The sequence below is a fragment of the Atractosteus spatula genome, chromosome 23 (assembly GCF_055471065.1).
Source record: "Atractosteus spatula isolate fAtrSpa1 chromosome 23, fAtrSpa1.hap1, whole genome shotgun sequence".
Taxonomy (NCBI): Eukaryota; Metazoa; Chordata; class Actinopteri; order Semionotiformes; family Lepisosteidae; genus Atractosteus; species Atractosteus spatula.
In genome coordinates, this window is record NC_142728.1 from 13,816,522 (window position 1) to 13,832,953 (window position 16,432).

Here is a 16,432-nt window from a genome sequence, read left to right on the forward strand (position 1 = left end):
ACGACTCTGAGGAGGCTGATGCAAAACAGCCTGCAAGGGGAATCAGATTATGTTCCCTGTGGCTGGTGACAGTACTTTACTTTTCCAGCACCTCTGGTAGTAAGTATGCCAATTACTTTTGGATAAGTCTCCACCTGCTTTGCACTGAATGCTTGTGCAAAGCACTGTAATTGCAGTTCAATTCAAGTAAAACATTTATGTGTAAATTCAACTTTCTTTGGAAACAGCCTCAGCAGTTGAACAATATGGTTCGGTAATGGCATTGTTTTCGAGCAGAGCTATAGTCACACACACAAACTATTTCGGCAGTGTGCCTTAAACCCAGCACAATCCCTCCCTAGTGTACAGTGAAGCATCCCGCAGTCTCAAGGTTAAGAAGAGCTCTATCTGCTGCAGTGAGCCTTGCGTGAAAGCATATCTATTTGTGACGCAATGAAAACCATGAGAGAAGCCTAATAAATTATTGATAACTTGTTTTCCTTTATGAAATTAAAAAAAACCTTGCAGTGATATAAGGCAAATTCCGGAGGCAAATTGTACTGTAGGGGGAAAACCCATTAAGCATATACGAAACAGGACGTTAATGGATTAGTTTGCAGAAAACGCACGTCTGATGAGAAAGAGATGGGGAATATGCAGAAAGCTTAGACGTTCATTGATCAAAGCACATTAATCGTTCAGAACCATATCGATGATGCCCTATATTTATTCTGATTCTGTTATATCGAATTTGAAGACTGCCAACAGAATTTTGTGCCTTGCTCTTTTGACACATTCACTAGCGAATTTAAAGTGCTCCATTACAGCGATGCTTGCCCCAGCAAGATTTGACTTCTCCTGGCCTTGCGAAGCCTTGAATTCCGCCCTGTAGGAAAGGCAAGCTCAGGTGAGGCAGGAGAACAGACGATATTATTGTGATTGTAGTGTGTTGGTGCGGGGAGCGTTTATCCATCTTTCCATTTCACGCTGCCCTGGCGAAGGTTTGTGGGTGGGTATTTCATAAAAGAAGGGTCAGACCTTTGTATAAAAAAGGCGAGTTTTCTTTGGATGGCTTTGAAAAACATCATAACTGAGAGAGTGAACTTTATTATTCAATCTGTAAGATTAGGAAGAGTTTTTTTTTAATGGTGACGTAAATCTGCGATGCATAGCTCTTTAAACCGAAAAATAAGAATGCTCTACAGTTTAATACCTGTTTTAGCGTGGGATGGGTTTTGTGTTCTCTTGAGTCCAGGGCCACCTTAACAGTACCACATTGAAAATGCCGTGACAACATCCGAGTCACCAGATACGGTTTCCTGCTTGGCGACGTCACCTGAACCCAACTGGTTCACACACACATTGGACCAGGAGAAGCTGCCTTCCCTTCTGCCCCAGCAGGTTAAGGATCTGCTCGGGGGTTTTAAGACTTCCCAGGCTGAAGCTCACAATTCAACCACGCAGGTCTCCGGTTGCAATGCAAAACCGAGGCTGAAAGAAAGAATCCCGGGGAAATCAACAGCTGCTCAAACCCAGCGACCCATAAAACAGAGGAATCGGAAGCTGGCATCAGCCATAAAATGCAAGCCCAAAGATATCAGACCAAACCACCAGCCCTACAGCTCTCAACACATCATTGCATTTGCTGTAGCAGTCAGCAAACTACAGGTTGATATTAACCATGCCTGCTCGGGAAGAACACGCTGTCCCAGCTGACAGTATACACAGAGGCCCACATCCGAGGCTACCTACAGTATGCTACTTTTACAGTAAACAGTGCCCAAGGAGTTATTGTGTTTCACATTTGGCTGGAAATAAAAAAAAGGACTATATCACTGGCTTCGGCCGAGCCGTAGCCGAGCCAGAGAGCGTTCTTTGCCCATAAAGGAATCCAGCGTTTGCTTTGTGACGATCGTGCACAGTGGAGCTCTTGCAGCACGAGGGGACGGTCAAACGGTTGATTGGTGCAATAGCGTCTTGGAAAAAGGCTAGCCGGAGAGGGCCTGTGCCTACAGTGATGAGAATCAATTCAGATGTAAGGCTCCATTCATGTGTTTTTTTTCATTTTTGTTTTACCGGAAGGCAGGGCTGGGTGACTTTGCAATTCTGGACACCTGCCATGAGCAAATGTGTTTCCTGCTCTGCCCCCCGGAGACCTGAGATTTCAGCACAACTGGTCTTGGGGACAGGCGGGCTGCAGTGCCCACCTCATAATACTGTTTATTTAGCCGTTGCATAACCTGCACACCCCATTGAGGAGCACATCTGTTTTCAAGAGGGACTGGGGTTTGGTAGCTGAGAGAAAATTAAAATTTAACCTCTGCAATACGAGGAGCTCTGGCTTGTACAGTATTAGCTAAGCAGGTGTGAACCTGGTCAGTACCTGGATGGGAGACCTCCTGGGAAAACTAAGGTTTCTGCTGGAAGAGGTGTTAGTGGGGCCAGTAGGGGGTGCTCACCCTGTGGTCTGTGTGGGTTCTGAAGTCCCAGTATAGTGATATAGTGACAGGACAATACATTGTATAAAGGTGCTGTCCTTCGGATGAGACGTAAATGGAGGTCCTGTCTCTCTGTGGTCATTAAAAATCCCAGGGTGTTTCTCGAAAAGAGTAGGAGTGTTACCCCAGCGTCCTGGCCAAATTTCCCCCTGGTCTTTACCAGTCATGGAAAAAAAGCCTAATAATCTCTATCTCTGAACTGGCTTCATCACTCTGTTCTCCTCCCCTCTAAGAGCTGGTGTGTGGGGAGCAGACTGGCGCAGCATCCAGGTGGGGCTGCACATTGGTGGTGGCAGTGGGATTCTCCATTACCTGTAAAGCTCTTGGAGTGGAGTGTCCAGAAAAGCACTATATAAGTGTAAGCTTATTATATTATTCATATGCAAAGACAGTGTGGTTACTCTCTTGTGACAAACACCTTTTCTAGGGTTTCCTGTCTGTTGTAAAAAAGGGTACTATTGTTTGAAGGCGTAATGCATCTCAGAGTCTTGTTATGTAAGGTATTTAAAATGGTAAGGTCACGACAATTTAACGTGAACCTCTGGTGATGCAACACTACATGCTGCCTTACAGGTGGCACCACTGAGAACCCATGGAGAGGGAGATGGAGACCTACTGGTGTGCAGCCTTTTACAGAGGATGACTTCGTCAAATTTGGAACCTGCGATTGTTCGGTTCTCCCACAGAGGGAAGCATCCAGGGAACTGGAGGTGCCCCTCAGGGGCTCAGGGGGCCTCAGGGGCCCCACAGGGGCTGTGATCCCACCCTCTCAGGAACGTGGGGGGGCCCACTCCCTCCCAGGTGTTTTTACCCCGACAGGGCAGTGAGTGACAAGGCACTCTCTGGCCATCTGTGCCCCGTCTCCTCCATGCACACAGCCCAGACATGTCAAATAAACAGCCTCCAGACAGCTGCAAGGAACAGAAAGCTCAGAGGCTCTGCAGACTCACACACATCGGGACAGATACGCTATCAGCAAGAACACCAGCCTTGAGTCCCACTGTTTCTCTCAGGCATTATGCAGAGAGATAATATTTATACCACAGACGCGTGCGGGCTGGTGAATTCTGCTATTTTCGGACAGTTTCTATATATAGGCACAGAACCGCTGTTTACCCTGTGGAATATATATTAGTTTTAAACCAGGGCTGGTAGCTCCAGTACTTGAGGGTCAGATTCCTCTCAGGTTCGCAGGAATGTTTCAGTGAACGATTGACTTACAGAACAGGTGATTTGACTTCTTATCCAAATAATGAAATTAAAATGAGAGGTGGGGAGGGGAAGGGATACAAACTAATTATCCTGAAGTGGTTCATCTGGGTTTATAAACTGCCAACAGTTCAACAAACAACAGACAAGAAACTGTCCCACCTCTGCTTGTGAATGATCTCCTAACTAGCGAGTTACCAGTCTGAAGCCCAAACTGGTAAGGCAACCCGGAATAGCCTGAAAGGGATACATAACACAAGGGATTTAAAATCACAGGCCCCTGATATTGATGGTCCTCTGTTTGCATCAGAATCCTGCTGTACATCTCTAGATTCACAGACTCAAGCAGTTCTTCATTAATATCATGTCGTCAGTTTGCCCAGCACCCAACTTCAGTCTCTATTTCATAATCGTATGCATTTAGTCACTTTTAGTGAGAGACCACTTGCCCTCCCTTAGGTCTCTGCCCCCTCCCTTTTGTATAATGACATCTCAGCATGCCCTACAGCTCTGATTGCGGAACACTGTAAAGACATCCAAAGCCTCACAATTGCACTGACATCACTCCCTTCGCTAAAAACCCAGTAGCTGCAGGCAGAACGACCGTGTAATGTGGGCCTTTCTCTCGTGTGAATCTATAATCTGAATCCCTGATGACTCCGGCACAGCGTGAGGGTAATTAATGACATTCACATCTGTGGCGAATTCCAATTAGCGCGCAGCTCTTTTCCTCTGAGCGCTTTTCCAGATTCTTCATCTCCTCTGCCCGCACTGTGTGGGAGACAACAGACCAGTAATAGGCTTTATACACACACAAGACATAATACTGTAATGATAGGACTTCCGTGCGCACGTAACGTCTAACCGCGTCAAGTCTTCCTAAACCGTCAAGGCGCGGATGAATCTTGTGTGATCTGGAGTGATCATACTGACACCTAGTGGACTGTAGTGTTACTACACGCAGAATATGGAAATACCACGACTCTTCGGTCTGTTTGGTGCACGTGTGTTTTGTGTCCCCACTTTTTTTTTTATCGGAACAGAGGTGCACATCAGCAGATCCATTGAGTGAGTGTGGTGGTTTTACACGCTGCTGATTCTTAGGGGGAAAACTTTCCCTTTGTGTTTTTGGAGACACCCCGTATTTTGTAGGGACCCATTGGTGTCGGATCAGAATCATTAGGATACACAAACAAACCTACGTGCTAACAACAAAAACCCTATGAACAGCAGAAACCCCCCTTTTCTCCCCTCATAAAAAGGGGCAAAGCAATGAATAGCAGAAAACTGACCGCATTTAAACAGATTAAGTTTTCGGAGATGGAGTCACGGCACCAGCCCAGGAAGAAGTCAGCATTTTTCCGGTAAGAGATGATGGACGTATTACATTTCTGAAAGGTGAACGTTAGCAATATGCAAAAAAATGTAGCTACCGGGTTAAATCCTAGCCTTGGAGTTGGATGTCTAGCGCCTCTGTGAGTGAGGACAATGTCGCAAAAGCACTGAAGCTGGAAATGGATGCTTTCATTAGAAGAGACTCTTGTCTTGCTATCAGGGTGTCTAATTGTACGCATGTTCCAGTGACCACAGGCAAAGAGAAAAGAGGAATAGTCTCTTCTCTGTTGCCGCGCTGGTGGGTGCAGACCATGACATTTTAATGGGGCTCTGCATCTGCCCTCATAGAGCCATATGGTCTTACGCCTAACGCCCTTGAAACCTGCCATTCCGGAGAATTTGTGTCTGGGGAGGATACAGAAGCGAGCTAGGAAAACAGAAATAATGGCTATTGCTTAATACGGGCAACTCGTTCAAAGATACCGTAAATACCGCTTGGTCTCGTTCATCGAAATACGAAGAAAACTCCGTCAAATTGGCTTCATTACTCTGCTCTCCTCCCCACTGAGAGCTGGTGTGTCTGGGGAGCGTTCTGGCGCACTATGGCTGCCGTCGCATCATCCAGGTGGGGCTGCACACTGGTGGGGGTGGAGGGGGGTCCCCATTACCTGTAAAGCGCTTTGAGTGGAGTGTCCAGAAAAGCGCTATATAAGTGTAAGCCATTCTTCTTCTTATTATTATTATTATCATCCAACGCGCAAGCGCTGCCGATTCTGAAAAGGGCACAAATGCACATGAGCCCAAACACGCCAAGAAACTTAATTTTGGTCGTTAAGTTTGTTCTCAGTCGTGCTGCTTTTTCCGACTCGAGCACTTTTGGTTGACCTGCCTCCTCCTCCGTAGGACTGTCGTTGAGAACCGAGAAGAATTCTGTGCTTTCATCTCGAACAGTCCCAAAGCGCTTTTCCCCCAAAGTAGTAGACGCACTTCATCCACAACTGAGTTGCAGTGCTGAATTCAGCCACACGGCGCCCCGCAGCCTCGATCCACAGCGAATCGGAGGGAGGAGAGATCAATTCACCAATTGAATTTATTGGAAAATTTAGATCAGCCCTATTTAACCGGCCCAGAAAGGAATTGAACCAGGACGCTGGGTTTAAGAACCGGACTCTTTCATCTTCAAGGATCAAGCAGTGAGGATCTCCCTTTGAGTTCTAATCCGAAAGACACGACGTCTCCGTTTACCATATCTGGTTTTGATATGGTGGTCTAGAGAGTAGAGCACCACCTGCTGGTCTTCCATCAACAGTTAGATTTCACACCGCAGCCTAGTTCTCGAAAGATGTCATCCGTCTCTTATACAGTATATGATGTACGATACTATGACTTTCACATGGGTATTTCCAAGCCCTCTGTGATTGCAGAGACGGCTCGTCGTGATATCATTTATTTCCTTTTTTAAAATTGTATAATGTTAGCATGCCCAAAGGGGTTTGCCAACAAGTTGACCTTGGACCCCTAGAGGTTTTTTTTCTCCTTACTAAGGAGTCTTTGGCTCTGTTGTCTTCTGCTCTGTATTCACTACATGTATGGTCACTCGGAATGTTAAGCGCCTTGGGGCAACCTTGTTGTGAATATAAAAATAAATTGAATTGAATCGAATCTCAGGCCACGTCAAAGCTTTAGGAGAGAACTCTAAACCAGGCACTCAATTTAAGAGAATCGCTTCTATCATGTACGGAAACAGAAATAACTGAGAAATGCGCTAACAAGTTTTTTTTAAAAAAAAACAAATAAATGTGAAACATTATTGCCGTGTGAATAAACAATTGAATAATTTGGTAAATAATAAAAAAACCGTAAAATAATAAAGTGGAGAACGTAGCTAATTTGAAGCGAAATTGCGACTGTCTGGCGCCATCTTCTGGAAAATCACTAATAAATCATCAAATTAGTGGAGCCACTGACGACGAGAAAAAGACGTGAGGAAACTAAAAGCATAAAAGCTGAACTAATACAACACCGACCAAGTACGGATACTTGCTTTAGTCTCAGCCTACAGTGTGGAGGCTGAGACTGAGGATCAACCCATTTTAAATTCAGAAGCTTGACAGCTTTTTTTTTTTAAAATGGCATATTTCCTAGCTGGGTAGGAAAGTGGAGGCGAGAAAAAAAACAACACAGCTCTTAAAGAGTAAAAAAAAAATCAAGTTTGAACTGACGGATGCAAATCCAAACTGCTTTAATTACTTTGCATGCCGGCGTCCTTTTCCTAACTGGGAAAGGTGCAGCTACAGCAAGATGTTCGGCGAAAAGTTAAAATGCCAGGGACCTGCAATAATTTTACTCCGTACCGCACTGCTGAAGCACAAAGTAATTACTACAAGACGGGCAATCGAAGCTGTCCGACCGACGGGCACAGCATCTTAATGAAAGCTTTGCCTGCGGTATTTTGATTTTTTTTTCCTCTAAAAAGCACATTTCCTTCCAGAAGCTGACGTTATAAGCTCATGGGGGTATCACCCACAAAACTATAGAGATTTAAAAGTTGAAAGCCCAGAAAAAAAAGCGAACCCACTAGAAATACCTCTGTGCCAATTATCGGTGACGGTTTTGGTTTGTTTTCATTGCCAGCACATACTGTTACAATACAGTTTCTCAGACTCCATTGGTCTGGAGCTAAATCAAGCTTCAAACTGAGACCTCCATTATTACTGTGATAGAATACTTATTCAAAATTATTTATTGTCCGGCCTTCAGCGCTTTGCTACAAGCCAATAACTTGGAATCTAAATCCAGTGGCGTTATTCATCAGCAGCTGAACAGCTGAGATACAGAGGAGGCAAAGTACGGGGTCAGATAGCACAGTAGTTGTCTACTTGTTGAGCTGAGACTGGATACTCACTGGACGCTCAAGGAATGGTCAATTCTTGATTTGGTCACTCAATGAATGAGTGATTTTTTTCCCTCCCTAACTCTATTTTATTTTTGTATTCTGTATACTTTTTAATTACTCTAATGCTGTAGTTATTTAAATTTTAGTCTATTCTGATGCCCGTCTTTCTGGTCTTGGGCTGGGCTGCTGTAACCACTCAATTTCTCTTCCGGATCAATAAAGTCTTATCTTATGAATGGTCATTCCTCACTTTGATCACTCAAGGCATGATTGCATCTGCCTCTCTAGTAGGACTGTTTCAGGGTACAGCAGTGCCACCTACTGGCAGAGCTATTCAGGGCCAGTAGTAGCTGTTCCTCCACACCACACCTCTCAAGCTCTGTGCTGGAGGGTCTATCCAGTTCCTCTTCCAGAGCCCCAGGATTCACCTAGGCCAGTACCTCACAGGTCCACCTGTGTACCACCTGTGGTGGCTTGGAAATCCTTCTTGAAGTCAAGCAAGGGACCTCCTTCTGGAAGCTTGATCTAGCCAGCAGCCATATCACCCTGCAACTCACAGCTGGCAGCCCCACTGGAGCTCAGCAGGTGTGAGCCTGGCCAGTCCCTGGATGGGAGACCTCCTGGGAAAAACTAAGGTTGTTGCTGGAAGACGTGTTAGTGGGGCCAGCAGGGGGCGCTCACCCTGCAGTCTGTGTGGGTCCTAATGCCCCAGTATAGTGACGGGGACACTATAGTGTAAAAAGACACCGTCCTTCGGATGAGACGTAAAACCGAAGCCCTGACTCTCTGTGGTCAGTAAAAATCTCAAGGCATTTCTCGAAAAGAGTTAGGGGTGTTACCCCGGTGTCCTGGTCAGATTTCCCCCTGGCCTTTACCAATCATGGCCTCCTAATAATCCCCATCTCTGAACTGGCTTCATCACTCTGTTCTCCTCCCCACTGAGAGCTGGTGTGTGGGGAGCGGACTGGCGTGCTCTGGCTGCTGTCACATCATCTGTCAATGTCATTTGACATTTCTTCTGTTACAGTCTCCTAACTCTGAGGTAGAGCAAGGGCCTGTTCGCTCTGCAGATTTTTGGTGGCTGAATGATGGTTGGAGATTTATTCCATCATTTAAATCCAAATAAAATTACAAAACAAAGGAAAAATTGGGTTAGCGCATTGAAGGAGGAAGACAAAGAAACGTTTTTGCCTCTTTTTTTTCCATTTTCAGCGAGTGCATAGCTTAAAGACTATGCAATACAGCTGGAAGTTCACTTTAACTGAGGTGTTTTCGCATTTTCATAATCCAGTGGCAATGGTGAGATTCTGAGGACGCTTGATCCTTGCATTACCTTATCATTTACAGGATACATCTGTCGTGTGAGGACTGCCACAACCGCTTCTGCTAAATGTATCTCTGGGTTTTGCTTCCCTTTAAAAATGTCTGTGCTTGACCATGGCCATGCTTATGGTTTGACTGCTAATTTGGAGAAATGTTCGATTCTGCCAATAGAATGGGGATTTTCAGCCGAGCTTTGTGAGTAACGCATATGAGCAAACCCTTTAAATATTTCACCAGCAGACAGATAGGTAACAGTGGTAAAAAGTGAAAAGTAGTAACAGATACTGACTAACAAATGGTGTACCCTGTTTTCTTCAGCAATTTATGCAAAGAAGTAACTCCTGACCTTTATGGTGAATTCCACTGAAAGTTCTTGATTATATCCTTTATGGATAGGGTGTGTGTAACAATCATTTCTCTCTCCTGATCTCAGAGATTACTTGGGGCAGACTGGAGTTATGGTACACAACAGAGTATGATATGATGCTGTACATTCAGAGTTATTTAACCGATTTTAAAACGTGCCTGTTTCAAATACTAACCAGACATAGAAGTAATTAGGGGATTTTCTGTGAAGAAAACCCCACAGAATAGGATGTAAATCATGGAATTCAAACAGTATGGAATATTTACAAGAATTTGACTAGATTTTTAATGCTGATTGATCCTAATGAGAAATACAAAAAACTCTTTCTGGGCAAGACCAAATGTATACAGCAGGCTGAGGTCCTTCGTGGATAGAAAACAACAAAGGAATCTGGTTTTATTGTTCTGTCTTTAAGTTCTGAGCTAGGTTTTCGACCAGATCTATCAAAATGTGTTGCTTCCTGTGTTTCATCATGAGACGAAATGTGGTCTCAAAAAATGGCTTTATGAAAAGCACAGCTTTAGTGCTATATATAGTAATGATGAGCCTGGCCTGCCAAATAAAATATCTTTGTAGAGGGAACAAGGTTCAGATTATACAGTACTCATACAGTAGGTTAATGACAATTCCATAGTTCTTTTCACCCAAGAGATGTTACTTCCTTTCACATTCTGAAAGTTATGTTGATGACCTGCTTAATTCTCCACTGACTAGACTTTATTATTTTCTTCTGCATTAGTCCAGTGGAGCTGTTGCCATGCCAAGGGAGAACTACTTCATGCTGCAAGCGCTGATCTCAGTTCTGATAGAAATCCAGCAATTCAGCCATCGGAACCGCATGTCTGCCCGGCTGCCTGGGCCTCAGTTTGGGGCGACGACTGCCACACCAGCCTGCCAGCCCAGATGAGCACAGGGTCTTTAACAGCAAGGTGAGGAGCAGCATTAACAAGCTTGATGGATAATTGCTGGCTAATGATTTTTTTTTCATTACACTGGCACACTCCAATGTCTTGTGAGGTCATTCTTTCTTGTCGGTAGTAGTCACTGATCTTTATTCCAGGTTTTCCTGCTTCTCTGCTGCACAACAGACAGCACTGTGCAGGTCTTTAATGCTACTGCTTCAGTGTTGAGGAGATCTGGAGAGACCTCTTGATTTGTAATGACACTCATCTATTAATTTCATTATATAACATAACATAACATCACTTTATTATCCCTATACATTTTCTTGCAATAGGAATCTGTCTTTTTGCATACCCCTACTTGCTCTCCATGAGACACACAGACAGGGAGAGAAAAGCCTGGGGTCAGAGCGCAGGGTCAGCTATTGTACAGCGCCCCTGGAACAGTTGGGGTTAAGGGTCTTGCTCAGGGGCCCAACAGAGTAGGATTCCTCTGCCGGCTGTGGGATTTGAACCGGCAACCTTCCAGCCACAGACACAGAGCCACCGCTCAGCCCCAGTTTTCAGTCGGGCGGAGCAGTGGTTCTGTGGCTAAGGATCAGTGTAATTTCACAACACTGTACAAATTTCATCTTGTTCTGTTTACACAGTAACTAGATATTATTATTATTATTATTATTATTAATAATCATAATAATTCCTTATACTTATATAGTGCTTTTCTGGACACTCCACGCAAAGCACTTTACAGGTAGTGGGGTGGGATTTACAGGTGGGGAATCCCACTACCACCACCAATGTGCAGTCCCACCTGGATGATGCGCCAGTACGCTCACCACACACCAGCTCTCAGTGGGGAGGAGAGCAGAGTGATGGAGCCAGTTCATAGATGGGGATTATTAGGAGGCCATGACAGGTAAAGGCCATGGGAAATTTGGCCAGGGTGCCAGGGTAACACCCCTACTCTTTTCGAGAAACGCTCTGGGATTTTTAATGACCACAGAGAGTCAGGACCTCGGTTTTACGTCTCATCCGAAGAATGGTGCCTTTTACATTATAGTGTCCCTGTCACTATACTGGGGCATTAGGACCCACACAGACTGCAGGATGAGCGCTCCCTACTGGTCCAATAACACCTTTCCCAGCAGCAACCTTAGCTTTCCCCGGAGGTTTCCCATTTAGGTACTGACCAGGCTCACACCTGCTGAGCTCCAGTGGGCTGCCAGTGGTGAGTTACAGGGTGATATGGCTGCTGGTTTAGATAATTCATGCAGTGAACCCACAAACTGTCACGTAAAAGCATCCATAAGACAATCCGCACATAAATTAATCAAAACAAGACAGTTCCCCAGGTCCTGGGGCAGGAGTGCGACCATCCAAATGAAGCACAATCAGATTAATCCTCTTTAGGGACCTCCATGTTATTTTCACATATTGCCTCCTTTCTACAATTCACCTGTGGGTGTAAGGGCTGATGTTGCCTGATGAGTATCTGAATGCACCCGTTGTGGTCCCTGCACCCCAGAATTTCCCCCAGTATCCTCCTTCATGGTATTTTGGGTTGGGAAGTGGCCGACAAGCACCAGCTGGAGAAACAATTTTAAGAAGCTGTGTTTTAGTCAGGTGCCAGGATTTACTGCAATGTGAGGATGTGAAACAGGAGATGCAGATTTCATCTAAAATTGTAGCTCCGAAGCTCCATCATGGGGTGATTGCAACATTTTTCCCTTCCTGCCACATATCGCGGTTGGTTGCAAAATGCCTTTTCCTCTGCACGAATTTCTCCTTTTTTTGGTCCTTGAAGTCTTTAAGTAATGTGTTACGTGTACTGGAGCTCCTCATTGGAGCCCTTCTATTTAAAGTAGCTGTTGCTAATCTCTGCAGCAGAGGTTAATGTCTCAAGATCTCTGGGGCCAGGTGACATGTTGCTCAGGTGAGCTGGGATTGCCTGAGTGGACTTCTTGCATTTTTCTGTATCTCATACTACCTGACACAATTAAGTTTCAGCTGTGTGCTCAGAACTGCTGGTGAATGGAGAGGCTCTGGACAAATCTACTGTAGGTTCTGCAGATAGGTAGGAGGGAAGAGATTAAGAACATACAACTTCTCTCTGCGCCCCTCCGTGCCTTAAACTTTAAAGGGGATTCTGAACATTTGATATCAAACACTGTGATAGTTACTGGTCTATTAGTACAGCCACTCAGGCGTTGTGTCTCTTTGAATAAGAAAGATGCCGACAAACTCAAAATGCAGGTCACAGAATATCACTCTTCTGCTTATATTTTTGTCAGCACTGAATTTAATGAAGAACAGGAAGTGTGTATCTTATATTTTTGTCACACAATGGCCTGAGGAAGACCAAAGTAGATCCGTTTTATGACAGAATGGCTCCGCCGCAAAAACACTCAAGTAAAATAAGTGCATTTTATTTACAGTGCTCCCAGGCCCCCACACCAGAAAACAAAACCCCAAAAAGAAACAAAACTAATTCTTCAAATGAAGATAAATCCTCCTTATTGCTTTCTCTCTGTTTTCAGTCACACTACCCAAACAACCAAACAACCAAACAACCAAACAACCAAACAACCAAACAACCAACTCCCTCTTAGGCTGAGGAGCCAGCTTAAATAGCTTATAAGCCCCTCCCCCTCTGGAACAAACCATTTCTCCCATTCAATGCATGGTTTTTCCCATCTCCTTAAATAAGCCTTGAGAACTGGGGTTAGGTTTGGCCTTCTGAGGTCACCATAGGCTGACCCACCCCGGACGTACCAACACCAAACAAACCGTGAGTATCATCCATTTTGAGAGCACTCTCCATTCACACCACAGTACTCACTCACACCTGTTTCTAAGTATATAAATGCATATGAAATGTGCACCCTCAGGAACTTATCTAGCAACCACTCAACGGAAGGTGTATGAATATGTATTTCCTGTGCTATCTCTACCTCATGACAGGCTCCTCTGTCACATATTTGTTTCAGAGTTACAAGACTTAGATAAGATGATCTAATATGTAGTTGCCCTCTTACTACAACAGCCACTCTGTTCTTGAAGTGTTTTGGGGAGTTTGGACTTATGCGTTGGTCAAATATTTAATTTACCGTGATTTCATTATTAAACACTTCATTAATTAGATATCAAATGTGTTGTGATTGTGAAGGAAAAAAGCAAAAGCCAAGTTAAGGAAGCATTCTCGACCACATCCTCCTTCAATATCTCACGCCCTCTGCAATTAAGTGGGGAAATAAATTTATTTTTTTCCCTTTGCATTGCTTAACTTCCTTGAAGTATAAATGCAATGTTTTCTTGAAACAGCAGCCCTTGTAGGCTTAAAGTGGCAGAATGGGCTCTCAAGATTAGATGAGATGAGCTAGATGAGCACGGCATTTGATCTGGGGCAGCAATGTGATGTTCAGTGTTTGGAAACCTTATTTTCTGTCCACAAAATACAAACACACCGAATTTACTTGGGAACAAAACTATGGTAGAGGAAGTGTAAATTCAATTGTGTGTTATGGGAGCTATAGGGAACCTTTAATTCCATATTGTCATGCTGCAAAACCACTTTCCTGGGCCTAGCCTCATAAAACACTCCTCTCGAAGCAAAACATTAAATACAAAAAATCTAAATAAAAAATAAAACATTTTTGGTGCTGCTCTTGTTATGGTTCCTAACATGCCAATCTGTCCTAAGTGATGACCTATATTTCAAGTCAAAACTATAGCTGGTGTGATGCCTTTATGTCTGCAGTTGGGAAAAACAAGCATTTTGACCTGGTTGATACCATCAGGTGTGTTTTGTCTTAAGTACTGTAAGCTGGTTTTGATCTCCTGTAACTGCTGCTAACTGCTTAGTCCTCAGAGTGGATTTATAAGATAACAAGATAGTGGGAGATCAGCAGGCGTCTTTCGCTGTAAAAACAAGATCTTGTTTTGCTATGCCATTTGAAATGCCAGATCTATAAAGGGGAACCAGAGCTGTTGTACTATGATTTTAAGATAAGCGCCTAAAAAAACATCATGGTTTTATTTTGCGTTATTCATACATGCATACAAACATACACAAACTTCTTTTCTTTTAGTTAAAAGAAACCAGTTTCATTGTCTATTAATATTCTTTACATGGTGCAATTTTCGACAGTCATTCATTGGTAACTTTAACATCACTTTCTGTTTTTGTTGCGAAGTTTCCAGTGTCAGGACCGAAAAAGCAGAGGCTTAGCCTTCTGACATCTTCCAGGAGAGTCTAGCTGGTTTCTCAAAGGGGGGGTTAGTGAAGGCTGTACAGGATAAAAAATTCATGGTTCACAGTTAATATGAACCAGAGAGACAGAGGCTGGGTTACAAGAACCTATCCAACATATTCGTGAGCTGTGGACATTGAGCGTATCATTTGCTGTGCAGGTGCCTGCACTACATCATTCCTATAGGGTGTTGAATGTCCTAGGTCTCATCTCAGATCAAGATCTTGCTCCCATATTGGAACACCTCATTTAATTATGATCGGCCACCGTCTTCGTGAAGCGTTGATTTTCACAGGATGTGATGGCCGAAATGTTCACCTTGTCCACGCAATGGGAAGGTAAAACCTCTTGGGGTTCTTGTTCCCTGCAGGCCTGACAATGTCGCCTTCCTCTTTCTCTCCTGCCTTGCCCCTTTCTGCTTTTGCAATTTCTGCTCATGAATCATTCTATTCTAACAGTGGGGATAGTGCATCTCAGTGCCTGGCCTAATCAGATGCCCTGCCTGGTACAGAGTTGCCCGTCTGAGCTGTGCCAACACTGTTGTATCATCCTTCATGATTCTGTAGATGGAGCACAGCCAACTAGGGCTCACAGTATTCCTGGTATTCTCTGGTGAAATAATTGAAGAAGATATGTTTTAGTCAGTGGACGTGCCTTACTGCATTGTGAGCATATGAAACAAAGGATACAGATTTTGTTGTAAATTGTAGATTCGAAGCTCCATCGCAAAGCGATTTAGACATTTTCACTTCCTTCCCCTCGCGGGTGGTTTCAAAATGCTCTTTTCTCTGAAAGGCAAATCTACCACCTACGACAGGTTTCATAACAAACAGCCGGGGGGAAGGTTTCTTAAACGCTTACTCATATTGAACTTGTTAGCGTGAGAGGGTATATTGGATTCATCATCCAGTTTGTGAGTAAAACCTTTCTTGACAAAAAGGTGTAAGAACAGGGAATGTCTTAAACTTCTGTTCAGGTGCAAATGTTCAAGTGCAAATTTTTACTAGCAATGAACTGAGCTGACAGTATTGGTCATTTTGTGCAGGAGACAGACAGCAGATCACAAGCTTGCATTTCCAGAACAGGTGACTTCACAGCTGAATGACTGACTCTGTGTCAAAACAAATGAATGTGGCCAAAATAACAAAACAGTGGTGGCAGCATTGAGTTCTAAGTAAGATTCTGTACTCATAACTGAAGGATTATGGGTTTAAGTCCACAATGGTGTTGTGGAACTGGGAGAGGTACCCTGGTTGCTCCAGTCCACCCAACAGTAACACGCTGGCCCCCCAGCACTAAGTGGGGATCACCAATGAGGAATGGATCAGCATCGTTTTGGCAGGGTCACATGATCTCAGTCTGCTTAATGCTATGACGGGAATCTCCAGCCCTAATCCCGTAGAGCCCTGATCCAGCAGCTATTGTAGGTCACTATTAAATCGCCTATTTTCAAATAATTATTTCATTATGATCAATGCTTTAAGTAATAAGAGTAACTTAGAGAACATTCAGGACTAAAATCGAAGTATGTTTCAGCTCTCAAGGACCAGAGTTCTCTTGATTAAAGAGACCACTTGCTTGATTCGTCTTACAGGTGTTGCTAGTCTTTAGAAAAGGGGACTCTGAGACTAACTGGACTGGGGTTCTCCAGGCAGGGCTGGATTTTGGTGTTT